Below are 16,272 nucleotides of genomic sequence, written 5' to 3'. Positions count from 1 at the left end.
TTTTACAGGAAGGGGATGTAGCTCAGTGGTAGAGCGCATGCTTTGCATGTATGAGGTCCTGGGTTCAATCCCCAGCTTCTCCATTGAAAATATTTGCACTGACCCAACTCCTACTTTCCAGAATGTTGAAATTCTAAGCAGGAAACAGAGATGTGCTAAATAATTTGGTCTTGTAATCTGAACAACGTGCGTTCAATCCCTGTTCGTACATTTATAGAACAGAAGTGGCATGGTTGCCATCTTTTATGGCGTCATTTTCAAAAACTGAAGTTCATGGGTTCGATCCCTGTCTGTACGTGGTTTAAGAATTGCTGCTATCATTTCATTGTAGTTTCAATGGAGTGGTGTATCTAAAAAGTACATTGCATTGATATTGCATTTTATTTGCAAATTAAATGGGATGGAAGCTCAGAGGGGGAGTGCATGCAAAATGTGTATGAGGTCCTCGGTTCAATCCCAAGATTCTCCACTGAGTTTATTTGTGTGCCAAATTCACATTTACACAACTACTACTTTCCAGAATGTGTATATATAATTAACAGTGTAGAGTGGCATGGTGGCCAAGTGGTAAGGCGTCGGTCTCGTAAACCGAAGATCATGGGTTCAAATCCCGTCCGTGCCTTTATGAAAGACATCTGATATCATGGACCTGTGCTTCTATTGGAGGACTTTGCAGAAAAAGCAAGTTGTATCAATAATGCAAAACATCTATTTTAGTAAGGGCATGTATCTCTATGGTAGAGCCAGTACTTTACATGTATGCGCTCCAACGTTAATCCCCAACTTCTTTGTTCAGTGTATTTACTTGTTAAATTAGTTTTTGCACAACTCCCACTTTCCAGAATGTTGACATTCTAAGAAGGAAATAGATATGCTAAATCATCTGTTTCTGTAAACTGAAGCACATGGGTTCAATCCTTGTTCGACGTTTATGGAAGATAGCTGATATTATGGAAATGTACATTCATTAGAACAGTGTAAAGAAAAGGTAAATTGTATTGATATGACCACTGCGACCGGAATGCTCTAGTCGGCTGGCCCTCGCTACCTATTCGTCACCAGACCCACAGGCTCCAGGTCATCTATAAGTCTATGCTAGGTAAAGCTCCGCCTTATCTCAGCTCACTGGTCACGATAACAACACCCACCCATAGCACTCGCTCCAGCAGGAATATCTCACTGGTCATCCCCAAAGCCAACACCTATTTTGGCCGCCTTTCCTTCCAGTTCTCTGCTGCCAATGACTGGAACGAATTGCAAAAATCGCTGAAGCTGGACACTTATATTTCCCTCACTAACTTTACACATCAGCTATCTGAGCTGCTAACCGATCGCTGCAGCTGTACATAGCACATCTGTAAATAGCCCACCCAATTTACCTACCTCATCCCTATATTGTTTTTATTTACTTTCTGCTCTTTTGCACACCAGTATTTCTACTTGCACATCATCATCTGCTCATCTATCAATCCAACATTAATTTGCTAAATTGTAATTACTTCGCTACTATGGCCTATTTATTGCCTTACCTCCTCATTCCATTTGCACACATTGTATATAGACTTTCTTTTTTTCTATTGTGTTATTGACTGTACGCTTGTTTATTCCATTTGTAACTCTGTGTTGTTGTTTGTGTCGCACTGCTCTGCTTTATCTTGGCCAGGTCGCAGTTCTAAATGAGAACTTGTTCTCCACTAGCTGACCCGCTTAAATAAAGATGAAATAAAATAAAATAAGAAACATTTTTTTTTTTTACAGGAAGGGGATGTAGCTCAGTGGTAGAGCGCATGCTTTGCATGTATGAGGTCCTGGGTTCAATCCCCAGCTTCTCCATTGAAAATTTTTGCACTGACCCAACTCCTACTTTCCAGAATGTTGAAATTCTAAGCAGGAAACAGAGATGTGCTAAATAATTTGGTCTTGTAATCTGAACAACGTGCGTTCAATCCCTGTTCGTACATTTATAGAACAGAAGTGGCATGGTTGCCATCTTTTATGGCGTCATTTTCAAAAACTGAAGTTCATGGGTTCGATCCCTGTCTGTACGTGGTTTAAGAATTGCTGCTATCATTTCATTGTAGTTTCAATGGAGTGGTGTATCTAAAAAGTACATTGCATTGATATTGCATTTTATTTGCAAATTAAATGGGATGGAAGCTCAGAGGGGGAGTGCATGCAAAATGTGTATGAGGTCCTCGGTTCAATCCCAAGATTCTCCACTGAGTTTATTTGTGTGCCAAATTCACATTTACACAACTACTACTTTCCAGAATGTGTATATATAATTAACAGTGTAGAGTGGCATGGTGGCCAAGTGGTAAGGCGTCGGTCTCGTAAACCGAAGATCATGGGTTCAAATCCCGTCCGTGCCTTTATGAAAGACATCTGATATCATGGACCTGTGCTTCTATTGGAGGACTTTGCAGAAAAAGCAAGTTGTATCAATAATGCAAAACATCTATTTTAGTAAGGGCATGTATCTCTATGGTAGAGCCAGTACTTTACATGTATGCGCTCCAACGTTAATCCCCAACTTCTTTGTTCAGTGTATTTACTTGTTAAATTAGTTTTTGCACAACTCCCACTTTCCAGAATGTTGACATTCTAAGAAGGAAATAGATATGCTAAATCATCTGTTTCTGTAAACTGAAGCACATGGGTTCAATCCTTGTTCGACGTTTATGGAAGATAGCTGATATTATGGAAATGTACATTCATTAGAACAGTGTAAAGAAAAGGTAAATTGTATTGATATGACCACTGCGACCGGAATGCTCTAGTCGGCTGGCCCTCGCTACCTATTCGTCACCAGACCCACAGGCTCCAGGTCATCTATAAGTCTATGCTAGGTAAAGCTCCGCCTTATCTCAGCTCACTGGTCACGATAACAACACCCACCCATAGCACTCGCTCCAGCAGGAATATCTCACTGGTCATCCCCAAAGCCAACACCTATTTTGGCCGCCTTTCCTTCCAGTTCTCTGCTGCCAATGACTGGAACGAATTGCAAAAAGTCGCTGAAGCTGGACACTTATATTTCCCTCACTAACTTTACACATCAGCTATCTGAGCTGCTAACCGATCGCTGCAGCTGTACATAGCACATCTGTAAATAGCCCACCCAATTTACCTACCTCATCCCTATATTGTTTTTATTTACTTTCTGCTCTTTTGCACACCAGTATTTCTACTTGCACATCATCATCTGCTCATCTATCAATCCAACATTAATTTGCTAAATTGTAATTACTTCGCTACTATGGCCTATTTATTGCCTTACCTCCTCATTCCATTTGCACACATTGTATATAGACTTTCTTTTTTTCTATTGTGTTATTGACTGTACGCTTGTTTATTCCATTTGTAACTCTGTGTTGTTGTTTGTGTCGCACTGCTCTGCTTTATCTTGGCCAGGTCGCAGTTCTAAATGAGAACTTGTTCTCCACTAGCTGACCCGCTTAAATAAAGATGAAATAAAATAAAATAAGAAACATTTTTTTATTTTACAGGAAGGGGATGTAGCTCAGTGGTAGAGCGCATGCTTTGCATGTATGAGGTCCTGGGTTCAATCCCCAGCTTCTCCATTGAACATTTTTGCACTGACCCAACTCCTACTTTCCAGAATGTTGAAATTCTAAGCAGGAAACAGAGATGTGCTAAATAATTTGGTCTTGTAATCTGAACAACGTGCGTTCAATCCCTGTTCGTACATTTATAGAACAGAAGTGGCATGGTTGCCATCTTTTATGGCGTCATTTTCAAAAACTGAAGTTCATGGGTTCGATCCCTGTCTGTACGTGGTTTAAGAATTGCTGCTATCATTTCATTGTAGTTTCAATGGAGTGGTGTATCTAAAAAGTACATTGCATTGATATTGCATTTTATTTGCAAATTAAATGGGATGGAAGCTCAGAGGGGGAGTGCATGCAAAATGTGTATGAGGTCCTCGGTTCAATCCCAAGATTCTCCACTGAGTTTATTTGTGTGCCAAATTCACATTTACACAACTACTACTTTCCAGAATGTGTATATATAATTAACAGTGTAGAGTGGCATGGTGGCCAAGTGGTAAGGCGTCGGTCTCGTAAACCGAAGATCATGGGTTCAAATCCCGTCCGTGCCTTTATGAAAGACATCTGATATCATGGACCTGTGCTTCTATTGGAGGACTTTGCAGAAAAAGCAAGTTGTATCAATAATGCAAAACATCTATTTTAGTAAGGGCATGTATCTCTATGGTAGAGCCAGTACTTTACATGTATGCGCTCCAACGTTAATCCCCAACTTCTTTGTTCAGTGTATTTACTTGTTAAATTAGTTTTTGCACAACTCCCACTTTCCAGAATGTTGACATTCTAAGAAGGAAATAGATATGCTAAATCATCTGTTTCTGTAAACTGAAGCACATGGGTTCAATCCTTGTTCGACGTTTATGGAAGATAGCTGATATTATGGAAATGTACATTCATTAGAACAGTGTAAAGAAAAGGTAAATTGTATTGATATGACCACTGCGACCGGAATGCTCTAGTCGGCTGGCCCTCGCTACCTATTCGTCACCAGACCCACAGGCTCCAGGTCATCTATAAGTCTATGCTAGGTAAAGCTCCGCCTTATCTCAGCTCACTGGTCACGATAACAACACCCACCCATAGCACTCGCTCCAGCAGGAATATCTCACTGGTCATCCCCAAAGCCAACACCTATTTTGGCCGCCTTTCCTTCCAGTTCTCTGCTGCCAATGACTGGAACGAATTGCAAAAATCGCTGAAGCTGGACACTTATATTTCCCTCACTAACTTTACACATCAGCTATCTGAGCTGCTAACCGATCGCTGCAGCTGTACATAGCACATCTGTAAATAGCCCACCCAATTTACCTACCTCATCCCTATATTGTTTTTATTTACTTTCTGCTCTTTTGCACACCAGTATTTCTACTTGCACATCATCATCTGCTCATCTATCAATCCAACATTAATTTGCTAAATTGTAATTACTTCGCTACTATGGCCTATTTATTGCCTTACCTCCTCATTCCATTTGCACACATTGTATATAGACTTTCTTTTTTTCTATTGTGTTATTGACTGTACGCTTGTTTATTCCATTTGTAACTCTGTGTTGTTGTTTGTGTCGCACTGCTCTGCTTTATCTTGGCCAGGTCGCAGTTCTAAATGAGAACTTGTTCTCCACTAGCTGACCCGCTTAAATAAAGATGAAATAAAATAAAATAAGAAACATTTTTTTTTTTTACAGGAAGGGGATGTAGCTCAGTGGTAGAGCGCATGCTTTGCATGTATGAGGTCCTGGGTTCAATCCCCAGCTTCTCCATTGAAAATATTTGCACTGACCCAACTCCTACTTTCCAGAATGTTGAAATTCTAAGCAGGAAACAGAGATGTGCTAAATAATTTGGTCTTGTAATCTGAACAACGTGCGTTCAATCCCTGTTCGTACATTTATAGAACAGAAGTGGCATGGTTGCCATCTTTTATGGCGTCATTTTCAAAAACTGAAGTTCATGGGTTCGATCCCTGTCTGTACGTGGTTTAAGAATTGCTGCTATCATTTCATTGTAGTTTCAATGGAGTGGTGTATCTAAAAAGTACATTGCATTGATATTGCATTTTATTTGCAAATTAAATGGGATGGAAGCTCAGAGGGGGAGTGCATGCAAAATGTGTATGAGGTCCTCGGTTCAATCCCAAGATTCTCCACTGAGTTTATTTGTGTGCCAAATTCACATTTACACAACTACTACTTTCCAGAATGTGTATATATAATTAACAGTGTAGAGTGGCATGGTGGCCAAGTGGTAAGGCGTCGGTCTCGTAAACCGAAGATCATGGGTTCAAATCCCGTCCGTGCCTTTATGAAAGACATCTGATATCATGGACCTGTGCTTCTATTGGAGGACTTTGCAGAAAAAGCAAGTTGTATCAATAATGCAAAACATCTATTTTAGTAAGGGCATGTATCTCTATGGTAGAGCCAGTACTTTACATGTATGCGCTCCAACGTTAATCCCCAACTTCTTTGTTCAGTGTATTTACTTGTTAAATTAGTTTTTGCACAACTCCCACTTTCCAGAATGTTGACATTCTAAGAAGGAAATAGATATGCTAAATCATCTGTTTCTGTAAACTGAAGCACATGGGTTCAATCCTTGTTCGACGTTTATGGAAGATAGCTGATATTATGGAAATGTACATTCATTAGAACAGTGTAAAGAAAAGGTAAATTGTATTGATATGACCACTGCGACCGGAATGCTCTAGTCGGCTGGCCCTCGCTACCTATTCGTCACCAGACCCACAGGCTCCAGGTCATCTATAAGTCTATGCTAGGTAAAGCTCCGCCTTATCTCAGCTCACTGGTCACGATAACAACACCCACCCATAGCACTCGCTCCAGCAGGAATATCTCACTGGTCATCCCCAAAGCCAACACCTATTTTGGCCGCCTTTCCTTCCAGTTCTCTGCTGCCAATGACTGGAACGAATTGCAAAAATCGCTGAAGCTGGACACTTATATTTCCCTCACTAACTTTACACATCAGCTATCTGAGCTGCTAACCGATCGCTGCAGCTGTACATAGCACATCTGTAAATAGCCCACCCAATTTACCTACCTCATCCCTATATTGTTTTTATTTACTTTCTGCTCTTTTGCACACCAGTATTTCTACTTGCACATCATCATCTGCTCATCTATCAATCCAACATTAATTTGCTAAATTGTAATTACTTCGCTACTATGGCCTATTTATTGCCTTACCTCCTCATTCCATTTGCACACATTGTATATAGACTTTCTTTTTTTCTATTGTGTTATTGACTGTACGCTTGTTTATTCCATTTGTAACTCTGTGTTGTTGTTTGTGTCGCACTGCTCTGCTTTATCTTGGCCAGGTCGCAGTTCTAAATGAGAACTTGTTCTCCACTAGCTGACCCGCTTAAATAAAGATGAAATAAAATAAAATAAGAAACATTTTTTTTTTTTACAGGAAGGGGATGTAGCTCAGTGGTAGAGCGCATGCTTTGCATGTATGAGGTCCTGGGTTCAATCCCCAGCTTCTCCATTGAAAATATTTGCACTGACCCAACTCCTACTTTCCAGAATGTTGAAATTCTAAGCAGGAAACAGAGATGTGCTAAATAATTTGGTCTTGTAATCTGAACAACGTGCGTTCAATCCCTGTTCGTACATTTATAGAACAGAAGTGGCATGGTTGCCATCTTTTATGGCGTCATTTTCAAAAACTGAAGTTCATGGGTTCGATCCCTGTCTGTACGTGGTTTAAGAATTGCTGCTATCATTTCATTGTAGTTTCAATGGAGTGGTGTATCTAAAAAGTACATTGCATTGATATTGCATTTTATTTGCAAATTAAATGGGATGGAAGCTCAGAGGGGGAGTGCATGCAAAATGTGTATGAGGTCCTCGGTTCAATCCCAAGATTCTCCACTGAGTTTATTTGTGTGCCAAATTCACATTTACACAACTACTACTTTCCAGAATGTGTATATATAATTAACAGTGTAGAGTGGCATGGTGGCCAAGTGGTAAGGCGTCGGTCTCGTAAACCGAAGATCATGGGTTCAAATCCCCTCCGTGCCTTTATGAAAGACATCTGATATCATGGACCTGTGCTTCTATTGGAGGACTTTGCAGAAAAAGCAAGTTGTATCAATAATGCAAAACATCTATTTTAGTAAGGGCATGTATCTCTATGGTAGAGCCAGTACTTTACATGTATGCGCTCCAACGTTAATCCCCAACTTCTTTGTTCAGTGTATTTACTTGTTAAATTAGTTTTTGCACAACTCCCACTTTCCAGAATGTTGACATTCTAAGAAGGAAATAGATATGCTAAATCATCTGTTTCTGTAAACTGAAGCACATGGGTTCAATCCTTGTTCGACGTTTATGGAAGATAGCTGATATTATGGAAATGTACATTCATTAGAACAGTGTAAAGAAAAGGTAAATTGTATTGATATGACCACTGCGACCGGAATGCTCTAGTCGGCTGGCCCTCGCTACCTATTCGTCACCAGACCCACAGGCTCCAGGTCATCTATAAGTCTATGCTAGGTAAAGCTCCGCCTTATCTCAGCTCACTGGTCACGATAACAACACCCACCCATAGCACTCGCTCCAGCAGGAATATCTCACTGGTCATCCCCAAAGCCAACACCTATTTTGGCCGCCTTTCCTTCCAGTTCTCTGCTGCCAATGACTGGAACGAATTGCAAAAATCGCTGAAGCTGGACACTTATATTTCCCTCACTAACTTTACACATCAGCTATCTGAGCTGCTAACCGATCGCTGCAGCTGTACATAGCACATCTGTAAATAGCCCACCCAATTTACCTACCTCATCCCTATATTGTTTTTATTTACTTTCTGCTCTTTTGCACACCAGTATTTCTACTTGCACATCATCATCTGCTCATCTATCAATCCAACATTAATTTGCTAAATTGTAATTACTTCGCTACTATGGCCTATTTATTGCCTTACCTCCTCATTCCATTTGCACACATTGTATATAGACTTTCTTTTTTTCTATTGTGTTATTGACTGTACGCTTGTTTATTCCATTTGTAACTCTGTGTTGTTGTTTGTGTCGCACTGCTCTGCTTTATCTTGGCCAGGTCGCAGTTCTAAATGAGAACTTGTTCTCCACTAGCTGACCCGCTTAAATAAAGATGAAATAAAATAAAATAAGAAACATTTTTTTATTTTACAGGAAGGGGATGTAGCTCAGTGGTAGAGCGCATGCTTTGCATGTATGAGGTCCTGGGTTCAATCCCCAGCTTCTCCATTGAAAATTTTTGCACTGACCCAACTCCTACTTTCCAGAATGTTGAAATTCTAAGCAGGAAACAGAGATGTGCTAAATAATTTGGTCTTGTAATCTGAACAACGTGCGTTCAATCCCTGTTCGTACATTTATAGAACAGAAGTGGCATGGTTGCCATCTTTTATGGCGTCATTTTCAAAAACTGAAGTTCATGGGTTCGATCCCTGTCTGTACGTGGTTTAAGAATTGCTGCTATCATTTCATTGTAGTTTCAATGGAGTGGTGTATCTAAAAAGTACATTGCATTGATATTGCATTTTATTTGCAAATTAAATGGGATGGAAGCTCAGAGGGGGAGTGCATGCAAAATGTGTATGAGGTCCTCGGTTCAATCCCAAGATTCTCCACTGAGTTTATTTGTGTGCCAAATTCACATTTACACAACTACTACTTTCCAGAATGTGTATATATAATTAACAGTGTAGAGTGGCATGGTGGCCAAGTGGTAAGGCGTCGGTCTCGTAAACCGAAGATCATGGGTTCAAATCCCGTCCGTGCCTTTATGAAAGACATCTGATATCATGGACCTGTGCTTCTATTGGAGGACTTTGCAGAAAAAGCAAGTTGTATCAATAATGCAAAACATCTATTTTAGTAAGGGCATGTATCTCTATGGTAGAGCCAGTACTTTACATGTATGCGCTCCAACGTTAATCCCCAACTTCTTTGTTCAGTGTATTTACTTGTTAAATTAGTTTTTGCACAACTCCCACTTTCCAGAATGTTGACATTCTAAGAAGGAAATAGATATGCTAAATCATCTGTTTCTGTAAACTGAAGCACATGGGTTCAATCCTTGTTCGACGTTTATGGAAGATAGCTGATATTATGGAAATGTACATTCATTAGAACAGTGTAAAGAAAAGGTAAATTGTATTGATATGACCACTGCGACCGGAATGCTCTAGTCGGCTGGCCCTCGCTACCTATTCGTCACCAGACCCACAGGCTCCAGGTCATCTATAAGTCTATGCTAGGTAAAGCTCCGCCTTATCTCAGCTCACTGGTCACGATAACAACACCCACCCATAGCACTCGCTCCAGCAGGAATATCTCACTGGTCATCCCCAAAGCCAACACCTATTTTGGCCGCCTTTCCTTCCAGTTCTCTGCTGCCAATGACTGGAACGAATTGCAAAAAGTCGCTGAAGCTGGACACTTATATTTCCCTCACTAACTTTACACATCAGCTATCTGAGCTGCTAACCGATCGCTGCAGCTGTACATAGCACATCTGTAAATAGCCCACCCAATTTACCTACCTCATCCCTATATTGTTTTTATTTACTTTCTGCTCTTTTGCACACCAGTATTTCTACTTGCACATCATCATCTGCTCATCTATCAATCCAACATTAATTTGCTAAATTGTAATTACTTCGCTACTATGGCCTATTTATTGCCTTACCTCCTCATTCCATTTGCACACATTGTATATAGACTTTCTTTTTTTCTATTGTGTTATTGACTGTACGCTTGTTTATTCCATTTGTAACTCTGTGTTGTTGTTTGTGTCGCACTGCTCTGCTTTATCTTGGCCAGGTCGCAGTTCTAAATGAGAACTTGTTCTCCACTAGCTGACCCGCTTAAATAAAGATGAAATAAAATAAAATAAGAAACATTTTTTTATTTTACAGGAAGGGGATGTAGCTCAGTGGTAGAGCGCATGCTTTGCATGTATGAGGTCCTGGGTTCAATCCCCAGCTTCTCCATTGAACATCTTTGCACTGACCCAACTCCTACTTTCCAGAATGTTGAAATTCTAAGCAGGAAACAGAGATGTGCTAAATAATTTGGTCTTGTAATCTGAACAACGTGCGTTCAATCCCTGTTCGTACATTTATAGAACAGAAGTGGCATGGTTGCCATCTTTTATGGCGTCATTTTCAAAAACTGAAGTTCATGGGTTCGATCCCTGTCTGTACGTGGTTTAAGAATTGCTGCTATCATTTCATTGTAGTTTCAATGGAGTGGTGTATCTAAAAAGTACATTGCATTGATATTGCATTTTATTTGCAAATTAAATGGGATGGAAGCTCAGAGGGGGAGTGCATGCAAAATGTGTATGAGGTCCTCGGTTCAATCCCAAGATTCTCCACTGAGTTTATTTGTGTGCCAAATTCACATTTACACAACTACTACTTTCCAGAATGTGTATATATAATTAACAGTGTAGAGTGGCATGGTGGCCAAGTGGTAAGGCGTCGGTCTCGTAAACCGAAGATCATGGGTTCAAATCCCGTCCGTGCCTTTATGAAAGACATCTGATATCATGGACCTGTGCTTCTATTGGAGGACTTTGCAGAAAAAGCAAGTTGTATCAATAATGCAAAACATCTATTTTAGTAAGGGCATGTATCTCTATGGTAGAGCCAGTACTTTACATGTATGCGCTCCAACGTTAATCCCCAACTTCTTTGTTCAGTGTATTTACTTGTTAAATTAGTTTTTGCACAACTCCCACTTTCCAGAATGTTGACATTCTAAGAAGGAAATAGATATGCTAAATCATCTGTTTCTGTAAACTGAAGCACATGGGTTCAATCCTTGTTCGACGTTTATGGAAGATAGCTGATATTATGGAAATGTACATTCATTAGAACAGTGTAAAGAAAAGGTAAATTGTATTGATATGACCACTGCGACCGGAATGCTCTAGTCGGCTGGCCCTCGCTACCTATTCGTCACCAGACCCACAGGCTCCAGGTCATCTATAAGTCTATGCTAGGTAAAGCTCCGCCTTATCTCAGCTCACTGGTCACGATAACAACACCCACCCATAGCACTCGCTCCAGCAGGAATATCTCACTGGTCATCCCCAAAGCCAACACCTATTTTGGCCGCCTTTCCTTCCAGTTCTCTGCTGCCAATGACTGGAACGAATTGCAAAAATCGCTGAAGCTGGACTCTTATATTTCCCTCACTAACTTTACACATCAGCTATCTGAGCTGCTAACCGATCGCTGCAGCTGTACATAGCACATCTGTAAATAGCCCACCCAATTTACCTACCTCATCCCTATATTGTTTTTATTTACTTTCTGCTCTTTTGCACACCAGTATTTCTACTTGCACATCATCATCTGCTCATCTATCAATCCAACATTAATTTGCTAAATTGTAATTACTTCGCTACTATGGCCTATTTATTGCCTTACCTCCTCATTCCATTTGCACACATTGTATATAGACTTTCTTTTTTTCTATTGTGTTATTGACTGTACGCTTGTTTATTCCATTTGTAACTCTGTGTTGTTGTTTGTGTCGCACTGCTCTGCTTTATCTTGGCCAGGTCGCAGTTCTAAATGAGAACTTGTTCTCCACTAGCTGACCCGCTTAAATAAAGATGAAATAAAATAAAATAAGAAACATTTTTTTATTTTACAGGAAGGGGATGTAGCTCAGTGGTAGAGCGCATGCTTTGCATGTATGAGGTCCTGGGTTCAATCCCCAGCTTCTCCATTGAAAATTTTTGCACTGACCCAACTCCTACTTTCCAGAATGTTGAAATTCTAAGCAGGAAACAGAGATGTGCTAAATAATTTGGTCTTGTAATCTGAACAACGTGCGTTCAATCCCTGTTCGTACATTTATAGAACAGAAGTGGCATGGTTGCCATCTTTTATGGCGTCATTTTCAAAAACTGAAGTTCATGGGTTCGATCCCTGTCTGTACGTGGTTTAAGAATTGCTGCTATCATTTCATTGTAGTTTCAATGGAGTGGTGTATCTAAAAAGTACATTGCATTGATATTGCATTTTATTTGCAAATTAAATGGGATGGAAGCTCAGAGGGGGAGTGCATGCAAAATGTGTATGAGGTCCTCGGTTCAATCCCAAGATTCTCCACTGAGTTTATTTGTGTGCCAAATTCACATTTACACAACTACTACTTTCCAGAATGTGTATATATAATTAACAGTGTAGAGTGGCATGGTGGCCAAGTGGTAAGGCGTCGGTCTCGTAAACCGAAGATCATGGGTTCAAATCCCGTCCGTGCCTTTATGAAAGACATCTGATATCATGGACCTGTGCTTCTATTGGAGGACTTTGCAGAAAAAGCAAGTTGTATCAATAATGCAAAACATCTATTTTAGTAAGGGCATGTATCTCTATGGTAGAGCCAGTACTTTACATGTATGCGCTCCAACGTTAATCCCCAACTTCTTTGTTCAGTGTATTTACTTGTTAAATTAGTTTTTGCACAACTCCCACTTTCCAGAATGTTGACATTCTAAGAAGGAAATAGATATGCTAAATCATCTGTTTCTGTAAACTGAAGCACATGGGTTCAATCCTTGTTCGACGTTTATGGAAGATAGCTGATATTATGGAAATGTACATTCATTAGAACAGTGTAAAGAAAAGGTAAATTGTATTGATATGACCACTGCGACCGGAATGCTCTAGTCGGCTGGCCCTCGCTACCTATTCGTCACCAGACCCACAGGCTCCAGGTCATCTATAAGTCTATGCTAGGTAAAGCTCCGCCTTATCTCAGCTCACTGGTCACGATAACAACACCCACCCATAGCACTCGCTCCAGCAGGAATATCTCACTGGTCATCCCCAAAGCCAACACCTATTTTGGCCGCCTTTCCTTCCAGTTCTCTGCTGCCAATGACTGGAACGAATTGCAAAAAGTCGCTGAAGCTGGACACTTATATTTCCCTCACTAACTTTACACATCAGCTATCTGAGCTGCTAACCGATCGCTGCAGCTGTACATAGCACATCTGTAAATAGCCCACCCAATTTACCTACCTCATCCCTATATTGTTTTTATTTACTTTCTGCTCTTTTGCACACCAGTATTTCTACTTGCACATCATCATCTGCTCATCTATCAATCCAACATTAATTTGCTAAATTGTAATTACTTCGCTACTATGGCCTATTTATTGCCTTACCTCCTCATTCCATTTGCACACATTGTATATAGACTTTCTTTTTTTCTATTGTGTTATTGACTGTACGCTTGTTTATTCCATTTGTAACTCTGTGTTGTTGTTTGTGTCGCACTGCTCTGCTTTATCTTGGCCAGGTCGCAGTTCTAAATGAGAACTTGTTCTCCACGAGCTGACCCGGTTAAATAAAGGTGAAATAAAATAAAATAAGAAACATTTTTCTATTTTACAGGAAGGGGATGTAGCTCAGTGGTAGAGCGCATGCTTTGCATGTATGAGGTCCTGGGTTCAATCCCCAGCTTCTCCATTGAACATCTTTGCACTGACCCAACTCCTACTTTCCAGAATGTTGAAATTCTAAGCAGGAAACAGAGATGTGCTAAATAATTTGGTCTTGTAATCTGAACAACGTGCGTTCAATCCCTGTTCGTACATTTATAGAACAGAAGTGGCATGGTTGCCATCTTTTATGGCGTCATTTTCAAAAACTGAAGTTCATGGGTTCGATCCCTGTCTGTACGTGGTTTAAGAATTGCTGCTATCATTTCATTGTAGTTTCAATGGAGTGGTGTATCTAAAAAGTACATTGCATTGATATTGCATTTTATTTGCAAATTAAATGGGATGGAAGCTCAGAGGGGGAGTGCATGCAAAATGTGTATGAGGTCCTCGGTTCAATCCCAAGATTCTCCACTGAGTTTATTTGTGTGCCAAATTCACATTTACACAACTACTACTTTCCAGAATGTGTATATATAATTAACAGCTGTAGAGTGGCATGGTGGCCAAGTGGTAAGGCGTCGGTCTCGTAAACCGAAGATCATGGGTTCAAATCCCGTCCGTGCCTTTATGAAAGACATCTGATATCATGGACCTGTGCTTCTATTGGAGGACTTTGCAGAAAACGCAAGTTGTATCAATACTGCAAAACATCTATTTTAGTAAGGGCATGTATCTCTATGGTAGAGCCAGTACTTTACATGTATGCGCTCCAACGTTAATCCCCAACTTCTTTGTTCAGTGTATTTACTTGTTAAATTAGTTTTTGCACAACTCCCACTTTCCAGAATGTTGACATTCTAAGAAGGAAATAGATATGCTAAATCATCTGTTTCTGTAAACTGAAGCACATGGGTTCAATCCTTGTTCGACGTTTATGGAAGATAGCTGATATTATGGAAATGTACATTCATTAGAACATTGATATTGCATTTTATTTGCAAATTAAATGGGATGGAAGCTCAGAGGGGGAGTGCATGCAAAATGTGTATGAGGTCCTCGGTTCAATCCCAAGATTCTCCACTGAGTTTATTTGTGTGCCAAATTCACATTTACACAACTACTACTTTCCAGAATGTGTATGTATAATTCACAGCGTAGAGTGGCATGGTGGCCAAGTGGTAAGGCGTCGGTCTCGTAAACCGAAGATCATGGGTTCAAATCCCGTCCGTGCCTTTCTGAAAGACATCTGATATCATGGACCTGTGCTTCTGTTGGAGGACTTTGCAGAAAACGCAAGTTGTATCAATATTGCAAAACAACTATTTCAGTAAGGGCATGTATCTCTATGGTAGAGCCAGTACTTTACATGTATGCGGTCCAACGTTAATCCCCAACTTCTTTGTTCAGTGTATTTACTTGTTAAATTAGTTTTTGCACAACTCCCACTTTCCAGAATGTTGACATTCTAAGAAGGAAATAGATATGCTAAATCATCTGTTTCTGTAAACTGAAGCACATGGGTTCAATCCTTGTTCGACGTTTATGGAAGATAGCTGATATTATGGAAATGTACATTCATTAGAACAGTGTAAAGAAAAGGTAAATTGTATTGATATGACCACTGCGACCGGAATGCTCTAGTCGGCTGGCCCTCGCTGCCTATTCGTCACCAGACCCACAGGCTCCAGGTCATCTATAAGTCTATGCTAGGTAAAGCTCCGCCTTATCTCAGCTCACTGGTCACGATAACAACACCCACCCATAGCACTCGCTCCAGCAGGAATATCTCACTGGTCATCCCCAAAGCCAACACCTATTTTGGCCGCCTTTCCTTCCAGTTCTCTGCTGCCAATGACTGGAACGAATTGCAAAAATCGCTGAAGCTGGACACTTATATTTCCCTCACTAACTTTACACATCAGCTATCTGAGCTGCTAACCGATCGCTGCAGCTGTACATAGCACATCTGTAAATAGCCCACCCAATTTACCTACCTCATCCCTATATTGTTTTTATTTACTTTCTGCTCTTTTGCACACCAGTATTTCTACTTGCACATCATCATCTGCTCATCTATCAATCCAACGTTAATTTGCTAAATTGTAATTACTTCGCTACTATGGCCTATTTATTGCCTTACCTCCTCATTCCATTTGCACACATTGTATATAGACTTTCTTTTTTTCTATTGTGTTATTGACTGTACGCTTGTTTATTCCATTTGTAACTCTGTGTTGTTGTTTGTGTCGCACTGCTCTGCTTTATCTTGGC

At 40.3% G+C, this 16,272-nt stretch overlaps 19 non-coding genes across 19 annotated transcripts; all 19 read left to right on the top strand.

Annotated features, from left to right (window-relative positions):
* The first annotated feature begins 11 nt into the window (after positions 1-11).
* Positions 12-83, top strand: trnaa-ugc (transfer RNA alanine (anticodon UGC)). Its single transcript has one exon. It is a non-coding gene; the product is annotated as a tRNA-Ala (tRNA).
* Positions 84-550: 467 nt separating this feature from the next.
* trnat-cgu (transfer RNA threonine (anticodon CGU)) lies at positions 551-622 on the top strand. Its single transcript has one exon. It is a non-coding gene; the product is annotated as a tRNA-Thr (tRNA).
* A 1,139-nt stretch (positions 623-1,761) lies between these two features.
* Positions 1,762-1,833, top strand: trnaa-ugc (transfer RNA alanine (anticodon UGC)). Its single transcript has one exon. It is a non-coding gene; the product is annotated as a tRNA-Ala (tRNA).
* Positions 1,834-2,300: 467 nt separating this feature from the next.
* Positions 2,301-2,372, top strand: trnat-cgu (transfer RNA threonine (anticodon CGU)). The gene has a single exon. It is a non-coding gene; the product is annotated as a tRNA-Thr (tRNA).
* Positions 2,373-3,512: 1,140 nt separating this feature from the next.
* On the top strand, positions 3,513-3,584 carry trnaa-ugc (transfer RNA alanine (anticodon UGC)). Its single transcript has one exon. It is a non-coding gene; the product is annotated as a tRNA-Ala (tRNA).
* A 467-nt stretch (positions 3,585-4,051) lies between these two features.
* On the top strand, positions 4,052-4,123 carry trnat-cgu (transfer RNA threonine (anticodon CGU)). Its single transcript has one exon. It is a non-coding gene; the product is annotated as a tRNA-Thr (tRNA).
* Positions 4,124-5,262: 1,139 nt separating this feature from the next.
* trnaa-ugc (transfer RNA alanine (anticodon UGC)) lies at positions 5,263-5,334 on the top strand. Its single transcript has one exon. It is a non-coding gene; the product is annotated as a tRNA-Ala (tRNA).
* Positions 5,335-5,801: 467 nt separating this feature from the next.
* Positions 5,802-5,873, top strand: trnat-cgu (transfer RNA threonine (anticodon CGU)). The gene has a single exon. It is a non-coding gene; the product is annotated as a tRNA-Thr (tRNA).
* Positions 5,874-7,012: 1,139 nt separating this feature from the next.
* On the top strand, positions 7,013-7,084 carry trnaa-ugc (transfer RNA alanine (anticodon UGC)). The gene has a single exon. It is a non-coding gene; the product is annotated as a tRNA-Ala (tRNA).
* A 467-nt stretch (positions 7,085-7,551) lies between these two features.
* On the top strand, positions 7,552-7,623 carry trnat-cgu (transfer RNA threonine (anticodon CGU)). Its single transcript has one exon. It is a non-coding gene; the product is annotated as a tRNA-Thr (tRNA).
* A 1,139-nt stretch (positions 7,624-8,762) lies between these two features.
* Positions 8,763-8,834, top strand: trnaa-ugc (transfer RNA alanine (anticodon UGC)). Its single transcript has one exon. It is a non-coding gene; the product is annotated as a tRNA-Ala (tRNA).
* Positions 8,835-9,301: 467 nt separating this feature from the next.
* trnat-cgu (transfer RNA threonine (anticodon CGU)) lies at positions 9,302-9,373 on the top strand. Its single transcript has one exon. It is a non-coding gene; the product is annotated as a tRNA-Thr (tRNA).
* Positions 9,374-10,513: 1,140 nt separating this feature from the next.
* trnaa-ugc (transfer RNA alanine (anticodon UGC)) lies at positions 10,514-10,585 on the top strand. The gene has a single exon. It is a non-coding gene; the product is annotated as a tRNA-Ala (tRNA).
* Positions 10,586-11,052: 467 nt separating this feature from the next.
* On the top strand, positions 11,053-11,124 carry trnat-cgu (transfer RNA threonine (anticodon CGU)). The gene has a single exon. It is a non-coding gene; the product is annotated as a tRNA-Thr (tRNA).
* Positions 11,125-12,263: 1,139 nt separating this feature from the next.
* trnaa-ugc (transfer RNA alanine (anticodon UGC)) lies at positions 12,264-12,335 on the top strand. Its single transcript has one exon. It is a non-coding gene; the product is annotated as a tRNA-Ala (tRNA).
* A 467-nt stretch (positions 12,336-12,802) lies between these two features.
* On the top strand, positions 12,803-12,874 carry trnat-cgu (transfer RNA threonine (anticodon CGU)). Its single transcript has one exon. It is a non-coding gene; the product is annotated as a tRNA-Thr (tRNA).
* Positions 12,875-14,014: 1,140 nt separating this feature from the next.
* trnaa-ugc (transfer RNA alanine (anticodon UGC)) lies at positions 14,015-14,086 on the top strand. The gene has a single exon. It is a non-coding gene; the product is annotated as a tRNA-Ala (tRNA).
* A 468-nt stretch (positions 14,087-14,554) lies between these two features.
* trnat-cgu (transfer RNA threonine (anticodon CGU)) lies at positions 14,555-14,626 on the top strand. Its single transcript has one exon. It is a non-coding gene; the product is annotated as a tRNA-Thr (tRNA).
* Positions 14,627-15,162: 536 nt separating this feature from the next.
* Positions 15,163-15,234, top strand: trnat-cgu (transfer RNA threonine (anticodon CGU)). Its single transcript has one exon. It is a non-coding gene; the product is annotated as a tRNA-Thr (tRNA).
* The last annotated feature ends 1,038 nt before the right edge of the window (positions 15,235-16,272 follow it).

The sequence above is a fragment of the Salmo salar genome, unplaced genomic scaffold (assembly GCF_965601325.2).
Source record: "Salmo salar unplaced genomic scaffold, fSalSal1 ptg000135l, whole genome shotgun sequence".
In the NCBI taxonomy this organism is placed as follows: Eukaryota; Metazoa; Chordata; class Actinopteri; order Salmoniformes; family Salmonidae; genus Salmo; species Salmo salar.
Note: the sequence above shows the minus strand (reverse complement) of the source record. Positions and strands in the feature narration are given on the sequence as shown.